We start from the raw sequence: 17,207 nt of genomic DNA, 5'->3' as shown, positions 1-17,207 counted from the left end.
GAGTCCTTAAAATTAGGGCATGAGCCGGACTTGAGTCCGAGTCCTGGACAAGAGTCCAAGTCCTGGACTCGAGTACTACAAGCCTGATATACAGTACTGTGCACCCTATTTTTCATACATACTTTGTAATAGATTTCTGTCTTATGACTTCTGCATTATTGAGTCAGTACAAAAACATTTTAGAGTTCCAAACATTTGTTTTGCAGCACAAAATTAAATGTTACAGGGAAAAAAATTGTATCTGAGCAGCATCTATTTACAGTGGTGCTTGAAAGTTTGTGAACCCTTTAGAATTTTCTAGATTTCTGCATAAATATGACCTAAAACATCATCAGATTTTCACATGAGTCCAAAAAGTAGATAAAGAGAACCCAGTTAAACAAATGAGACAAAAATATTTTACTTGACCATTTATTTATTGAGGAAAATGATCCAATATTACATATCTGTGAGTGGCAAAAGTATGAGAACCTTTGCTTTCAGTATCTGGTGTGACCCGCTTGTGCAGCAATAACTGCAACTAAACGTTTCCGGTAACTGTTGATCAGTCCTGCACACCGGCTTGGAGGAATTTTAGCCCATTCCTCCGTACAGAACAGCTTCAACTCTGGGATGTTGGTGGGTTTCCTCGCATGAACTGCTCGCTTCAGGTCCTTCCACAACATTTCGATTGGATTAAGGTCAGAACTTTGACTTGGCCATTCCAAAACATTAACTTTATTCTTCTTTAACCATTCTTTGGTAAAACGACTTGTGTGCTTAGGGTCGTTGTCTTGCTGCATGACCCACCTTCTCTTGAGATTCAGTTCATGGACAGATGTCCTGACATTTTCCTTTAGAATTTGCTGGTATAATTCAGAATTCATTGTTCCATCAAGGATGGCAAGCCGTCCTGGCCCAGATGCAGCAAAACAGGCCCAAACCATGATACCACCACCATGTTTCACAGATGGGATAAGGTTCTTATGCTGGAATGCAGTGTTTTCCTTTCTCCAAACATAACGTTTCTCATTTAAAGAAAAAGTTCTATTTTGGTCTCATCAGTCCACAAAACATTTTTCCAATAGCCTTCTGGGTTGTCCACGTGGTCTTTAGCAAACTGCAGACGAGCAGCAATGTTCTTTTTGGAGAGCAGTGGCTTTCTCCTTGCAACCCTGCCATGCACACCATTGTTGTTCAGTGTTCTCCTGATGGTAGACTCATGAACGTTAACATTAGCCAATGTGAGAGAGGCCTTCAGTTGCTTAGAAGTTACCCTGGGGTCCTTTGTGACCTCACCAACTATTACACACCTTCCTCTTGGAGTGATCTTTGTTGGTCAACCACTCCTGGGGAGGGTAACAATGGTCTTGAATTTCCTCCATTTGTACACAATCTGACTGACTGTGGATTGGTGGAGTCCAAATTCTTTAGAGATAGTTTTGTAACCTTTTCCAGCCTGATGAGCATCAACAATGCTTTTTCTGAGGTCCTCAGAAATCTCCTTTGTTCATGCCATGATACACTTCCACAAACATGTGTTGTGAAGATCAGACTTTGATAGATCCCTGTTCGTTAAATAAAACAGGGTGCCCACTCACACCTGATTGTCATCCCATTGATTGAAAACTGACTCTAATTTCACCTTCAAATTAACTGCTAATCCTAGAGGTTCACATACTTTTGCCACTCACAGATATGTAATATTGGATCATTTTCCTCAATAAATAAATGACCGAGTATAATATTTTTGTCTCATTTGTTTACCTGGGTTCTCTTTATCTCCTTTTAGGACTTGTGTGAAAATCTGATGATGTTTTAGGTCATAGTTATGCAGAAATATAGAAAATTCTAAAGGGTTCACAAACTTTCAAGCACCACTGTAATAAGTGGCAAAGTTTGCTTGTCTTGAGCTAACGTTACCATTTCTCTACGGATTTTCACCAAATTTGGCAAGTAGGTCGGGGGATGACCCGGAATTTTGCAGATATAAACAAAATTCATGTACGGGAACATCCACCCACCCCCTCTCTCAATGCCTTTCACATTACATTTATCAAAACAAACTCCGGACAGATCTTCACTAAACTTGGCACGTCCATGCTCCCCCCTCCAGAACCTGGGCAATGCCTGGGTAACCTGCTAGTATTACATAAGAGAGGAGCACTTTTCAGATTAAAAAAGAAAACAAAATGAAGGCTCCTGGGTTTTGGTGCAAAATTAAGAAGCAAGTGTAACAGTCAAAGTGTCCAGAAGAACTGTGGCTGGTTCTGTAAGATGCTCAGTAAAACCTACAGCTCATTTCCTTATAAAACTGCACTCATTGTACCTGAGACTACTTTTTTTTTTAAAGCAAAAGGTCATCTCACAGGGAGGCACGGTGGTGTAGTGGTTAGTGCTGTCGCCTCACAGCAAGAAGGTCCGGGTTCGAGCCCCGTTGCCAACGAGGGCCTTTCTGTGCGGAGTTTGCATGTTCTCCCCGTGTCCGCGTGGGTTTCCTCCGGGTGCTCCGGTTTCCCCCACAGTCCAAAGACATGCAGGTTAGGTTAACTGGTGACTCTAAATTGACCGTAGGTGTGAATGTGAGTGTGAATGGTTGTCTGTGTCTATGTGTCAGCCCTGTGATGACCTGGCGACTTGTCCAGGGTGTACCCTGCCTTTCGCCCGTAGTCAGCTGGGATAGGCTCCAGCTTGCCTGCGACCCTGTAGAAGGATAAAGCGGCTAGAGATAATGAGATGAGGTCGTCTCATACCAAATATTGACTTTGTTTCATTTATTATGGCTTACTGCTGTTTATAGTATTTTTTTATGTTGAAACCTTTAATTTCATTATTTTTAAGCCATTTTTGGTCTACAGCATTTCTTTACATGTGCCTAAGACTTTTGTACAGCACTGTATATCAGTTCTTACATATATTAATGAATTGTATGGCAGCTGAATCATTCAAAAAGTTTAGATGATATTCTTTCTTTCTTTCTTTCTTTCTTTCTTTCTTTCTTTCTTAGGTTTAATAAAATTTATTCTTAATGTCTACTACCAATAGGAATTGCAATATGTTGAATCAGCTGGTGTGTTAATGAAAAGAGCTTTTAATAATTTAAGGTATACTGTGATGAATTATGCAACCGAGAATATAAATAGATAAATAATATGTATTATTTAAGATAATAGGGTGGCACGGTGGTGTAGTGGTTAGCGCTGTGGAGTTTGCATGTTCTCCCCGTGTCCGTGTGGGTTTCCTCCGGGTGTTCCGGTTTCCCGTAGGTGTGAATGTGAGTGTGAATGGTTGTCTGTGTCTGTGTGTCAGCCCTGTGATGACCTGGTGACTTGTCCAGGGTGTACCCCGCCTTTTGCCCGTAGTCAGCTGGGATAGGCTCCAGCTTGCCTGCAACCCTGTAGAATAGGATAAAGCGGCTAGAGATAATGAGAGATAAGAGACAATGCCTCAGTGATTGGAACTTAGACTTTGTCTCAGTGTTTCTACAAAGGCATACAACTTTAAGGCTACATCCACACGACAACGGCAACGAGATGTTATTTAAAAATATATCGCGTCCAAATGGGCAACGATCAGTAAAATATCAGGTCCATCTGGCAACGCAACGCTTGCTGAAAACGATGCAATACACATGCCACACCTCTAGGGGCGCTGTAAGACGGTCCCTTTGGAGACACCAGAACAATAGAAGAAGTAAGGACGCATGCGCATAAACTATTATGCGCGAGACTTCATATTAGCCAGAAAGTCAGGAAAATCTGTTCGTAAAATTACATTATAATGACCAAATACAATGAAAAGTATTTTTCCAGTTTCACCTGTGAAAGGTAATCCCATGTGATCTCGTTTGGACGGCAAACCTGTTGGTACAGTTAAACGCAGCTAATCTTTATTCTCCACTTTGACCTATCCAATATGGCGGCGAGGATGACGTATGATTCTATGCAGAAGGCGGGGTCTTTAATGGTCTGGAATAAATTTAATGCTACATGTTGATGGATTAATTTGTTGTTTCTCACCTGTGAAAGGTAATCCCATGTGATCTCGTTTGGACGGTAAACCTGTTGGTACAGTTAAACGCAGCACATGAATCTTTATTCTCTGCTTTGACCTATCCAATATGGCGGCGAGGATGACGTATGATTCTCCGCGGAAGGCGGCGTCTTTAATGGTCCGGAATAAATTGAATGCTACACGTTGATGGATTAATTTGCTCTTCTATGCCCTTTTTGAGGAATGTATTGTAGGACTTAAACTAACATCTGAAGAGGTGAGATCGCTCCTTTTTTTCCCTATTTTTGCTGGCGGGATTGACTCTGCCCTAAGGGCAGAGTCTCTCTCTCTCTCTCTCTCTCTCTCTCTCTCTCTCACTTTGCACCATTACACAATAAATATTCACAGTGAAAATATTTTGTAAGCACGTTTCATGAACCAAGTTATAGGATTTGTTGACAACTCGCATCGAGTTCGTTACACTTCTACCCAGCGTGAAGCACTCACAGTCATGTGGTTGTGACGTCATCGTAAACAAATCCGTTCTACTCATCCAGACGACTTCACAACGGCAACGTTGCCAGTTCTTTCCACTCTGGAACCCGTTCTCAAAAAGATTGTGTTTTGGGCACCCAAAACGCCGGTGCCGTGTGGACGCCAGCCTTAAATGATAAGCAATTGTATCGGAGTCACCTGAATCCGTTGCCGTGTGGACAGGGCCTAAGTCACAGACTATCTGGGATTGAACAAAAACAAACAACTCTTCTAGGTATCAAATACCTCATTTGTCATTTCCACATCTTAATTCCGAGCTAAATCACCACGCCATACAAACTGAAACTATTCAAGAGGGTTGAGTTACTCCCTGCCTTGTAGGCTACACTATTTATTGATAGAAAAATAAAAGCTGTGCAATGCATAAACAATTTCAATAAAACAAACTTATGAACTATGAATTATTACAGTAAATCACACACTGTTCACTTTCTTTAAATCTCCACAGAAGATATTCATTTTCACAGAACTATATCAGGGTGTTTCTCATGCAGCATTTTAAGTGCATTCAACCCACTGTATATTTTACTCCTGAAACTTGGCATCTTTTAGCTTTCACAAGTGCATCAATATCAGGTGTCACATCCTGAGTGACAGCCAATTTCAGGATGTCATTCAAGTGCTTGTGCGTAAGCCTTGAACGCAGCTTTGTTTTATTGATGCTCATTACGGAGAAAACTTGCTCACAAAGATATGTGGTTCCAAACATGCATAACACTTTTGCAGCAAGGGCTGTCAAGTTGGGGTAACCTGGCAAGAGATACTGATAAAATGTGTCCAAGCCAGCTGCGGCAAATTTGCCCTTCAAATCTGAGTCACACTGCAAGTCTATTATTTCAAGTTGGATGTTGACGGGCAGATCAGAGGCATTCACGGTGAATGGAGAGCAAAAAACTTTGAAGTCTTTCTCCAGTTCACCAAAAATCTGAAAGCGTTGCTCAAACTCCCGCAATAGTCCCATTATCTTATCTTTGAACCGCTTCATGTCTGTGGCATGTCGGGTCACGCACACGTCTTTCAGACAAGGAAAGTGCGCAGCATCACCACCCTCGAGTTGTCTCTCCCACAATGACAGCTTCAACTTGAACGCACATATGCTGTCATAATACTGCGTGATAACTTTGTTGCGCCCTTGCAGCATTTTGTTCAAGTTATTCAGGTGCTCTGTACCATCCACCATAAATGCAAGGTCCTGTATCCATTCTGTGGACTGAAATTCTAACACTGGTTTGCCCTTTTTTTCCATGAACTGTTCAATTTCCACTCGTAAATTAAAGAACCTCCTCAGCACAGCACCTTGGCTTAACCATCTTACCTCGGTGTGGTATGGCAGGCCATAGTTGTGGTCTTTCTCTCTGAGAAGGCTGTCAAACTGATGGTGATTCAGGCCTCTGGATCGGATGAAATTAACAGTTCGGACGACTACCTCCATGACGTTTTCCATCTTTAATGACTTGCAACACAATGCCTCCTGATGCAAAATACAGTGAAAAGTCCAAAAATCACGTCCTCCATTTGCCGTCTGAACTTTCTCTCTGAATCTTGTCACAACACCTGCTTTTTTTCCCAATCATTGATGGCGCACCATATGTAGCCAGGCTGACAGCGCGGGACCAGTCCACTCCGACCTTGTCCAGAGCTCCAACGAGGACGGTGAAAATATCTCCTGCTGTTGTGGTATCCGTCATTGGCACCAGCTCCAAGAACTCCTCGGTGACGGTCAAAGTGTCATCAACTCCGCGGATGAATATGACCAGTTGCACAACATCTGTAATGTCCGTGCTTTCATCAATTGCAACTGAAAAAGCAATAAATGACTTTACTTTGCGTTTCATTTGGCTGTCCATATCCACCGAAAGATCAGAAATCCTGTCTGAAACTGTATTTCTTGTCAGACCGATATTTACAAAAGCCTGATGCTTTTCAGGGCACACAATCTCTGCAGCCTTCAGCATGCACGTCTTCACAAATTCACCCTCACTGAATGGTTTTGAAGCCAGTGCAATTTCGTTAGCAATAAGGTAGCTAGCTTTCACCGCAGCATCACCGATCTCTCGGCTGTGAGTAAACACAGACTGCTCTTTCTTCAGACCCACCAACAATTCATTCACCTTCTCTCTTCTCTGTTGTCCTTGCAAGTGGTTGTATTTTTCGGCATGAAGAGTCTCATAGTGTCGCCGAAGGTTATATTCTTTCAGCACTGAAACGTGCTGTGAACACACCAAACACACAGGTTTCCCATTCACCTCCGTAAATAAATAGGACGATGACCATTTGTCTTGGAAAACTCTGCACTCTGTGTCGACTTTTCTCTTTTTTGATAAAGACATTTTGGGACAACGAGGGTGCCAAATCACGTAATGTTCAAAGTAGAAGACTTATTAGGCAGAATGAAAAGGTAGCTCCAGGCTAGCTGTCCTTGCTATACTTCTGCGCTATACCGCTCAGCGCGGCAAACAGTTTGCTTGCTTAACAGAATTGCTATTGTGACACCCAGTGGACACATTTAGAACAGCAGTTTCTTTTATTGTAAAATTGTAGCTCATTTTTATACTTTGTAAAATCATCTCGCGGGCCGGGTTAAACCTGTTCGCAGGCCGTAAGTTTGACACCCCTGGGCTAGAGATAATGAGATGAGATTTAAGATAATCATGATTTAAGACTTATAATTGAGATGAAGCAGTTAAGGAAACTCTTTTTGGGAGGTGGGGGTGCAATGCAGTGTATGTACATTGTTTTGCAATGTGTTGTCTGTATGATTTCTGGTTTTGAAGGACTTGTAATCTCACTCTGCACTATTTTTCTCTTGAAATGAAAGAGCTATCATTAAGTCTATTTATTTCCCCAAAATGGTATTTACTGTGCATTACTTATTTCGGTTGCATTTTAATGCAGCCCTCAGCATTTCCGTTGGACCTAGTGCAGTATAGCTGTAGCTGTGCATGTTAACTACAGCTGTTGAATGTATGTGATTATGAATGCTAATATAATATGATAGATAGAGACAGAAGCTTTAACAGCTGGTTCATCTCCAAAAGCCATAGGGAGAAGAGCGTCCCCTTAGTGTACTGAGTGTGCATGGTGTACATTCACAGAGCAAAGAGAGAGGGAGAGATCATGAAGGTCAGAGTGAGCTCTGACCTGCAAGACTACCCTGAATTTTCCATCCTTCTTTGCATGACAACCAACAAACGAAATGACCTATTTGTGGAAAAAAAAAATTCCTAAAAATCCTCACTCCATTTTTCCTTTCTCTTCTTTTCACACTAGCGTTCTTTTTAGGCGCAAAGACCAAAAACATACATTAGGCTTTGCGTTCCTTTCACATTTTGTCGTTCCCCTGGCTGTCCAGGGTGGTTGTTTACACAGATGTATGTTCACCTCTCCAACTTTGGAAGTCCACCGAGGGAATCATCCCACCTTCCCGTCTGAGGCAGAGTTGGAAAGATGCGTACAGTTCACATCATCGTCTGGAATGATGAATCACTACACCGAGAGGAGACAGGGAGAAGTTCTTGGATCTGGGCCACCAGTGTTCACTCGGCTATCAGCTCTTCACTAATGGGAACCAGAATCTTCATCGCTTCATAATGTGTTGCAAGTATTGGGTTTTGTTTCAGTGTTTTTGTAAGTTTGATTCACCACATCAACAAATAGCTATGCAATCCAAAAGTCACAAAAACATTCTCAGACTTTAAGAAGAAAATCAAATGATGCATTTGAGCTTTTCAGATATAAAATATGTTCACAAACATACAAGACAGCCAAGCAATGCAAATTGCATACAGTTTTTCATCTGAGCATAAAATGCTAGGGAAGGTAATGGTTTTGAAAGAAAAAAAAACAATGAAATATAGAACTTTTTTAATCACTTATCTGAAGGCATAGACTTTTGGAAAAATAACTTACATTTCATGTTATGTTATTAAGTGAATATGTGATCATGTGAAAGTGCCTTTTAGAATGTTATGCCTTGAAATTGCACATGTGAACTCAAGTAAATACAGTAGCATCATGTGAACAATACATGATCACATGTGAAAGAGAAATATTAGTGTGAGAAAATCACATGTAAAAATAAAACCTTACACATGAAAAAGTAATGTAAATAAATAAGTTATGTGAAAAATAAAACAACATGCCCCAGATTTTAAAATGTAATATTTTTTTAATCATGTGAAAGTAAAACTACATGCACTAGAAAGTAAGAAAGTAAAGCTTTATTTATCTGGTGCTTTTCTAAAGCAAGGTTGCAAAGTGCTTTACAAGGTGAAAAAAAGTCTATCCATCCATCCATCCATCCATCCATCCATCCATCCATCCATCCATTATCAGTAACTGCTTATCCTGTGCAGGGTCACAGGCAAGCTGGAGCCTATCCCAGCTGACTATGGGCGAAAGGCGGGGTACACCCTGGACAAGTCGCCAGGTCATCACAGGGCTGACACATAGACACAGACAACCATTCACACTCACATTCACACCTACGGTCAATTTAGAGTCACCAGTTAACCTAACCTGCATGTCTTTGGACTGTGGGGGAAACCAGAGCACCCAGAGGAAACCCACGCAGACACGGGGAGAACATGCAAACTCCGCACAGAAACGCCCTCGTCGGCTGCTGGGCTCGAACCCAGAACGTTCTTGCTGTGAGGCGACAGTGCTAACCACTACACCACCATAAAAAAAGTGAACAATAAAATTTATGAACAGAGGATAATATATAAATAAGAGAGGATTAAAAAAAATAACACTAAAACCAAAATTAAGTAATCATAAAATTTATGAGAAAAATTATTCATCATAAAGCACTATCGCATAAAAGTGGGTTTTAGGATGGTTCTTGAAAAACTTCTACTCATTACGACAATTCCCAAAATATGCACAAACGTGTAGCCTAATTCAAATCAACATGACCCTGACCGGGCGGTTACTAAGGATGAATTAAGAAACAATATAAATGCACTCCATCCATCCATCATCTGTAGCCACTTATCCTGTTCTACAGGGTCGCAGGCAAGCTGGAGCCTATCCCAGCTGACTATGGGCAAGAGGTGGGGTACATCCTGGACAAGTCACCAGGTCATCGCAGGGCTTACAAATGCAGTCATGCAATGTAAACGTTCATGCATGCTCATGCTCTATATCCTGTGAGTTTCATATCTGACCACTTGCTCTCAAAAAAAAAATTTACTTTAGTCATAATTAGATGCCCTGTGAACCTTTATGGCAAACTTTCTAAAAAAGTACTGCTCTATTCTTGTCTGTATTTGAAAATAAAACTACATGCACTATAGGTAAAAAGTTCTATACATATGAAAAATGTTTGAAACATAAGTATTTTTGTAAGAAAGTAAAGCTTTATTTATATAGTGCTTTTCTAAACCAAGGTTTCAAAGTGCTTTACAAGGTGAAAAAAGTGAACAATAAAACTTATGAGCACAAAACAGAGGATAATACATCAATAAGAGGGAACCAAAAAATAAAAATAACACTCAAACCAAAATTAAGCAATCATAAAATTTGATAAAAATTGTTTATCATAAAACACTATTGTATAAAAGTGTGTTTGAAGATGACTCACAAAATTTCTACTGATTATGACAGTCTAATGTACAAAGGAGGAGCATTTCATAGTGTAGGAGCATGAACTGCAAAGGCACAGTCCCCTTTTAGTTTCAGTTTAGTCCTCGGTATGGCTCATAAATGTTGATTGATAAACCCAATCTGTCTGCTCACATATAGGGTGATAGCAAGTCAAAGATGTATTCTGGGGCTTTTCATGCAAAGCTTTGTATGTCAGTCATAAAATTGTAAAATTAATTCTATATTTCACGGGTAGCCAGTGAAGAGCAGCAAGAATTGGAGTAACATGCTCCCAACATTTTGTCTTTGTTATGAGATGAGCAGCCACATTTTGAACTAGTCGAAGGTGTGCTATACAGCTCCTTGAATGAGGCTGCTATATAGTGCATTGGAATAATCAAGACGGGAGGACACGAAAGTGATAATCATTAATTTAGCATCCCTAAAAGACAATATACATCTAACTGGCAATTTTATTTTTCAGACCGAAAAAGCATGATTGAATACGTTTTTAAATGTATACAGAAAAGTTCAAAGATCACAAGATCTAAAGTTTCTATAAGAGTATTTAACGTTAAAAGCCAGTGGGCCTAGAGAAAGCTGTTTGCTCCTCGACACCTTATCAGCCAGAATTATTTTTGACAAATAAATGCACTAGGGGTGTAATGCATTGTCAATAATTGTATCTCTATCTGTGTCTGTTTATTGCTCCAAATATTCACATCTGTATCTGTAGTTGGAAGTGGGTATGGCCTGAGTTGGAGAATCCAGATGAAACATGGACATAGAAAGAACATACACAGAAACACCACACAGTCAGTAACCCAAGCTCAGGATTGAACCAGGAACCCTGAAGCTTTTTTATTATTATTATTTTTTTAATTTTTATAATTTTTTAATGCATCATACTACTACCAGTTCATAATTGGTCTCAATTAGAGATGCGCATGGGGATGTTTTTGTAAAATCCTGCTCAAATCTATTTTTGTTAGTACTTGCCAGCATTTCTTTTTTATTATTATTAGACAGATTAAAGTAAAAAGTGCAGCAGAGAGGGGTCAGGTGATCCTGGCAAATCAGGCTGGTAAGGCGCATCATCAGCTCAGGGACCCTTGCCTCCTCTACACGCAGCCCAGACAGCAAATGGGACTAGCTCCCAGGAAGCGCTGCCTAGTCAAACCCACCAAGAACTTTCCTAAGGATATGGAGACTCCCCAACACGGCAGCCTTCTGCATTGTCCACAGAGTGAGAAGAGCTGTGCTCCCGGTGGAAAACCCAGACACACTCCTTATCTGCGTCAAGAGATCAGGAGGTACCAAACCCAGGGCACTGAGAACATTGGGGAGTCTGACAACTTTGTACCTGGGATACAAGCGAGATATTGCATATGAGAGGTCCGCATACTTTGAGTGCTTCTCCTGAATCTTGTCAATCACACTGGTGTCAAAAGGGACAGAGAATTCTATGATGAAAATAATTTCATTGGTTTTGTCAGATAAGACAAGATCAGGTTTGTTGACTTGTAAATGTTGTAAGCTGTACAGTATATGGGTCTATTCCAGTATAGTTTAAAGCACTCATTTTCCATGACACCCTGTACATGTTCCGGGTCATACCATGGATGGACCTCAGAGTCAAAGCCACAGGCATGCCAAAGATAGTAATAGAAAACACGGGCCATGCCATTGTGCCTCTTGAGGTAGAAAGTTTGAGCCAAAGCAGGACATCCACTGACAAGATGCTGGACAGTCTCACTAAATTCATTGCACAATCTACATTTACTATTTACAATTTCCTTTAAAATCACAGTTTGGCGATTTTGGGTGGGAAGTGACTAGTCCCGAGCAGCAAAAAGAAAGCCTTCAGTTTCACTTTTCAGGCCAGCCGACTTCATCCAAGCAAAGGAGTCAGAAGGATTACTATTCTGTTCAACACACTGCACATAAACACATAAACATCCATCCATTATCTGTAGCCACTTATCCTGTACAGGGTTGCAGGCAAGCTGGAACCTATCCCAGCTGACTATGGGCAAGAGGCGGGGTACATCCTGGACAAGTCGCCAGGTCATCGCAGGGCTGACACATAGACACAGACAACCATTCACACTCACACCTACGGTCAATTTAGAGCCACCAATTAGCCAAACCTGCATGCCTTTGGACTGTGGGGGAAACCAGAGCACCCAGAGGAAACTCAAGTGGACACGGGGAGAACATGCAAACTCCACACAGAAAGGCCTTTGTCAGCCACTGGGCTTGAACCCAGAACCTTCTTGCTGTGAGGCAAAAGTGCTAACCACTGTGCTGCCCTCACATAAACATAATAATAATAATTATTATTATTATTATGGATTTAGTCATGAAGTCACTTTTATTTGTATAGCACTTTTAACAATAGACATTTTACTGATGGAGGCCTGATGGACACATTTAGCTGATTCTATTTCCCAAAATAGACACAAATGTGTAGCCTAATTTAAATCACCATGACCCTGACCAGGCAGTTACTAAGGATGAATAAATGAACAATACAAATGCAATCATGCAATGTAAAGGTTCATGCATGTTCATGTTCTTTATCCTGTGAGTTTCATATCTGACCACTTGCTCTCAAAAAACATTCACATTATTCGTAATTAGATGCCTTGTGAACCTTTCTGGCAAACTTTCTAAAAAAGTACTGCTTTATTCTTATCTGTATTTGTATCTGTTTAGAACACATTTTGAATAATTAGATTGGTTGCTTCCATACTACTGCACCATACTGGAGTTTTGAGCACTGAAAATGATCAGTGACAAAACCACCAATCCTGCTCCCATCTATTATTTTTGTTATTACATGCCAACATTTTTTTTAAACATTGAATTTAATCAAGTCAAGTCAATTTTATCTGTATAGCACATTTAACAATAGACATAGTCACAAAGCAGCTTTATGGAAATATATAAATTCCAGATGTAAATTTTAAAATATGAATTTATAAATGTATCCCTAATGAGCAAGCCTGAGGTAATTATATATAACTCACTTCTATAACTGTCTCCTATATGGTCAAAAAGTGCAATTGTGTAACGGAATTTCATTATGGTTTTAATATGAAGTCTATTTTGATGAAATTATCCGACCTGATGGACAGATTTATCATTCAGATATGATTTCTAGGTTGTCCACATAGACAGCTGTTCACCAAATAATGCCCTACAAATGACAGTAAAGATGAGCAGATTCTCACTTCGTGCAGGCAGAGGTCTTTGTGTGATAAAAAGGACTTTTGATAGGTTTGGTCCCACACATAATGACTGTCCAATCTTCCTCCAGCAGGAGGAACTCTGATAGCATAAAACACTGGGGATTAGACAGTTGTACAGCAGAGAGACACTGGCTCACACCTTGACAAGTAGACGCACACGAGTACATGCACATGGATGCAAATCTGTCAGTTCCTAGTACATCAGCAAAATATCTAAGAATGGTAAATAAAAGATTAGACAAAATACAAAAGCTCCATTAGCTTACAGTCTTATAATAAGCATAGACTTGCAATAGTGAAAAAAAAAAACATTTTGCAGACTTTTACAGTGTTGTTTTGACTAACATAATTAGACCCAGAAAAGTTTTTTTTTTTTTTATTATTCATGGACAGCAGGTAGCCCACTCTTACCCTCTTTCAAATTAAGTGAGCGAGAACAGAAAAAGTACTCTGTTCATGTGATTACCTTACAGGCTGCTAAAGTTAGAGCATTAATCAATGCCCCACAGCACTGCTGATTTCTCAAATTTGATTGGTCAGAAGGTGATGATTAATTTTCCATAACATCACTGGTTTATACAAATGCACTCATACGGTTATTGTTTCTATAGTAACAGCTCATTCACAGGGACTTGTATGGCAGACATTCCACACAATACTGCATAAGTCTAATAATAACAACCAAATATTGTTATTTAACAAATAAAACAGATAATGATCGACATGGGGAAACTTTCTGTAAGTAGACTTTATAGAAGTTTCATGGAAAGAATCTTCCATGAAAGAATGAATGAGCTTTAGTAAAGCTGTATATTTAGTTTTTCCACCACAGTAAAGTCTTCACAACAAAAAGAACACTTTTTGTATTGAGTATTGAGATGAACTTTTGTTATTGACCAAATACTTATTTTCCACCATAATTTGCAAATAAATTCTTTAAAAATCAGACAATGTGATTTTCTGGATTTTTTTTCTCATTTTGTCTCTCGTAGTTGAGGTATACCTATGATGAAAATTACAGGCCTCTCTCATCTTTTTAAGTGGGAGAACTTGCACAATTGGTGACTGACTAAATACTTTTTTGCCCCACTGTATGTTTATCCATTCTTGAGATATTACCAATCAAAGATTGAAAAAAATGGTTTAATTTTTAGAAAACTGCCGTAATATTATGTATGAGGATCACATGGTCCAAAATGGGCCTCATTAATGAGTGAGATCAAATGTTTTTCTTAATAACTTTTTTATTTTTTAAGATATTTACATAGAAATTGGCAGGCACATAGATGGTTGCTGTATACTGAACACAAAGTTTGAAAAATCAGTAAAAACAAATTATGCATATTAGTATTTAATTAGCATCAATTATGCTAATTAGGTAAAATGTTAAATCGGTACATTCTCTTTTTCAAAGTTTTGCCAAATGGCTTTATTTGTGCAATATAAAGTTGATCTTAACTCTCATTTATTCATCACAAAGAAGGAGAAATCAATGTTAATTATAAAATATGCATAAATAAGCATTGAATGTCATTCACATCTACCATTCTCTATCAAAACTGAAAAAGTAATAAAAGATTATTTCTAATACCCTCTTTGTGCTCTGTAGGCCTTTGTATTTCTAAGTAGGGCCTACTCATGTTTATATGAAAAAATATAAATTATTTTAATTAATATTCACAGCTTTCAAGGCTAACCTCAACAAAACTGTGTGATCCACATCCAATAAACAATCCCAATCCATTGAATTTAAATTGACACTCACATTTCTGACTTCTGGGTTTTTTTTTAATATCATTCCAACCACAAAGATCTCAATATTTTTCCATCTCAAGATTTGAAAAAATAAGTAGGTAAAGCTATGAAAACTCACTTCAAAGTCTCCCATGAATCATAACATCAAAACTAGCTGATGGAAAATTTTGCTGAATACTTCATCGGAAACAGTGAGAGCGAGAGAACATCCCTATAAAAGTTATCTGATTGATATTCACTAGTAATCCAGTCAGAAACTGATCAGAAGAGAGAGAGCCTGACCGCTTTCCCATGACTTAAAAAGCACCAGCAGTTTCCCGACATCACGCAAGCAGCTTTTACTCTGTTGTACCAATTTCAATCTACTGTTACTCTCAAAGTACTCAACATATCTTAATGAGATACATTTCTTTGGAAAGCAGAAATGATAAGCTTTTCACAATAGAAAATATTCAAGAGATAAGCAGTGACAGATTTGGAAACTTAGAGGAGCGTCTGCATGCACAATTTTCACAGCACGGCCAGCGAGAGTCTGATATGCCTATTTATAGCTGCTATAATGTGTGATAACAAGAACTAACTTGTCTCATGGACATGGCATAACTTTAAATGTAACACATTTTTAAAAATGGTTATTGTTCATGGGGTGGCATGTGATGCAGTGGTTAGCACTGTGGCATCACAGTAAGAAGGTTCTGGGTTTTGAACCTCACAGCTAACTGGGGCTTTTCTGCATGGAGTTTGCATGTTCTCCCCATGTGCGTGGGTTATTGTTGATAAGCTGCTCTGGTATAAGAGGAATAAAACATTTAAGGATGTGCTGTTATTGAAAAAATAATCAACTTCAAGCTGGTAACTCCATATCCTGTCCTGGATCATTTTTCCGATAACAGTACACCCTCCATCCCTTATCTGTAGCCGCTTATCCTGTTCTACAGGATTGCAGGCGAGCTGGAGCCTATCCAAGCTGACTATGGGCGAGAGGCAGGGTACACCCTGGACAAGTTGCCAGGTCATCGCAGGGCTGACACACATACTGTAGACACAGACAACCATTCACACCCACGGTCAATTTAGAGCCACCAATTAACCTAACCTGCATGCCTTTGGACTGTGGGGGAAACCAGAGCACCCAGAGGAAACCCACGCAGACATAGGGAGAACATGCAAACTCCACACAGAAAGGCCCTCATCGGCCACTGGGCTCGAACCCAGGACCTTCTTGCTGTAAGGTGACAGTGCTAACCAATACACCACCGTGCCGCTCTCTGTTGTGTTTTAGTCCTTCCATAATTAAAGTTTTTGATAGAAGGCTTTCTGTTTTTACATATATTATGTATTGAATATCAGTCCAAAATAGTGTGTATGAACATGAAACATTGTGATTATGAGTGTGCAGTGTTTCAGGACAATTATCTAATAACCAGCAGCTTACCCATATGTAGCATGTCCTCTCTGCACTGTTGTCCTCCAAAATGTGTTCTCATTGAAGTTTACATAATTGTGTAAGTTTACAAAAATGCGTGCTAGAAGAATTGTGTGAAGAAGAAAAGATCAATTGACATTTGTGCATTCTTAGTATGACAATACAGTTATGGCACATCTGATTTGAAGCTGTCCTGATCCAAGTGTGAACCTGAGAACTGCTTTGGATTTCTTAAAGGGCACATCTTGGGTATATTCAGGAGCAAGATCAATGTAATTCTCTTATTTTATATTAAACTTTGGTAAAATATCTGTCACATTTTGCATTTTGTGCAATTTCTTTTACCTTGCGCAATACCAGAAAAATTCAGTTGAAATCAAGCCATTTAAGGCGAATTGGTCCACCTCTGAAAAAACTTGGCATTTGGATTTCCCGGCAAACATTGATTTTCGTGACGTCACTTGTGGGACGCCTCCTTCTGAATCCTATGTCAGCACTGGTTTGTTTATGAGAAAACGACCTGGTGGTTTTCTGCAAATTTCTTCAACGTTATCACGTAATTATTAAAATGGTTAACAGATGTATCGTATGAGGGTGTAGCAACACCAATCATGATGGGATTAGTACTCATCGTTTTCCAAAAGACCAGACAATGAGAG

General features: G+C 39.5%; 1 pseudogene; it reads right to left on the bottom strand.

Moving 5' to 3' along the window:
- Nucleotides 1–5,035: 5,035 nt before the first annotated feature.
- Nucleotides 5,036–6,857, bottom strand: LOC132888894 (general transcription factor II-I repeat domain-containing protein 2B-like; annotated as a pseudogene).
- Between the last annotated feature and the right edge of the window lie 10,350 nt (nt 6,858–17,207).

This window comes from Neoarius graeffei, chromosome 7 (assembly GCF_027579695.1).
Source record: "Neoarius graeffei isolate fNeoGra1 chromosome 7, fNeoGra1.pri, whole genome shotgun sequence".
NCBI classification, from domain to species: domain Eukaryota; kingdom Metazoa; phylum Chordata; class Actinopteri; order Siluriformes; family Ariidae; genus Neoarius; species Neoarius graeffei.
This window is presented reverse-complemented; position numbering and strand designations above follow the sequence as displayed.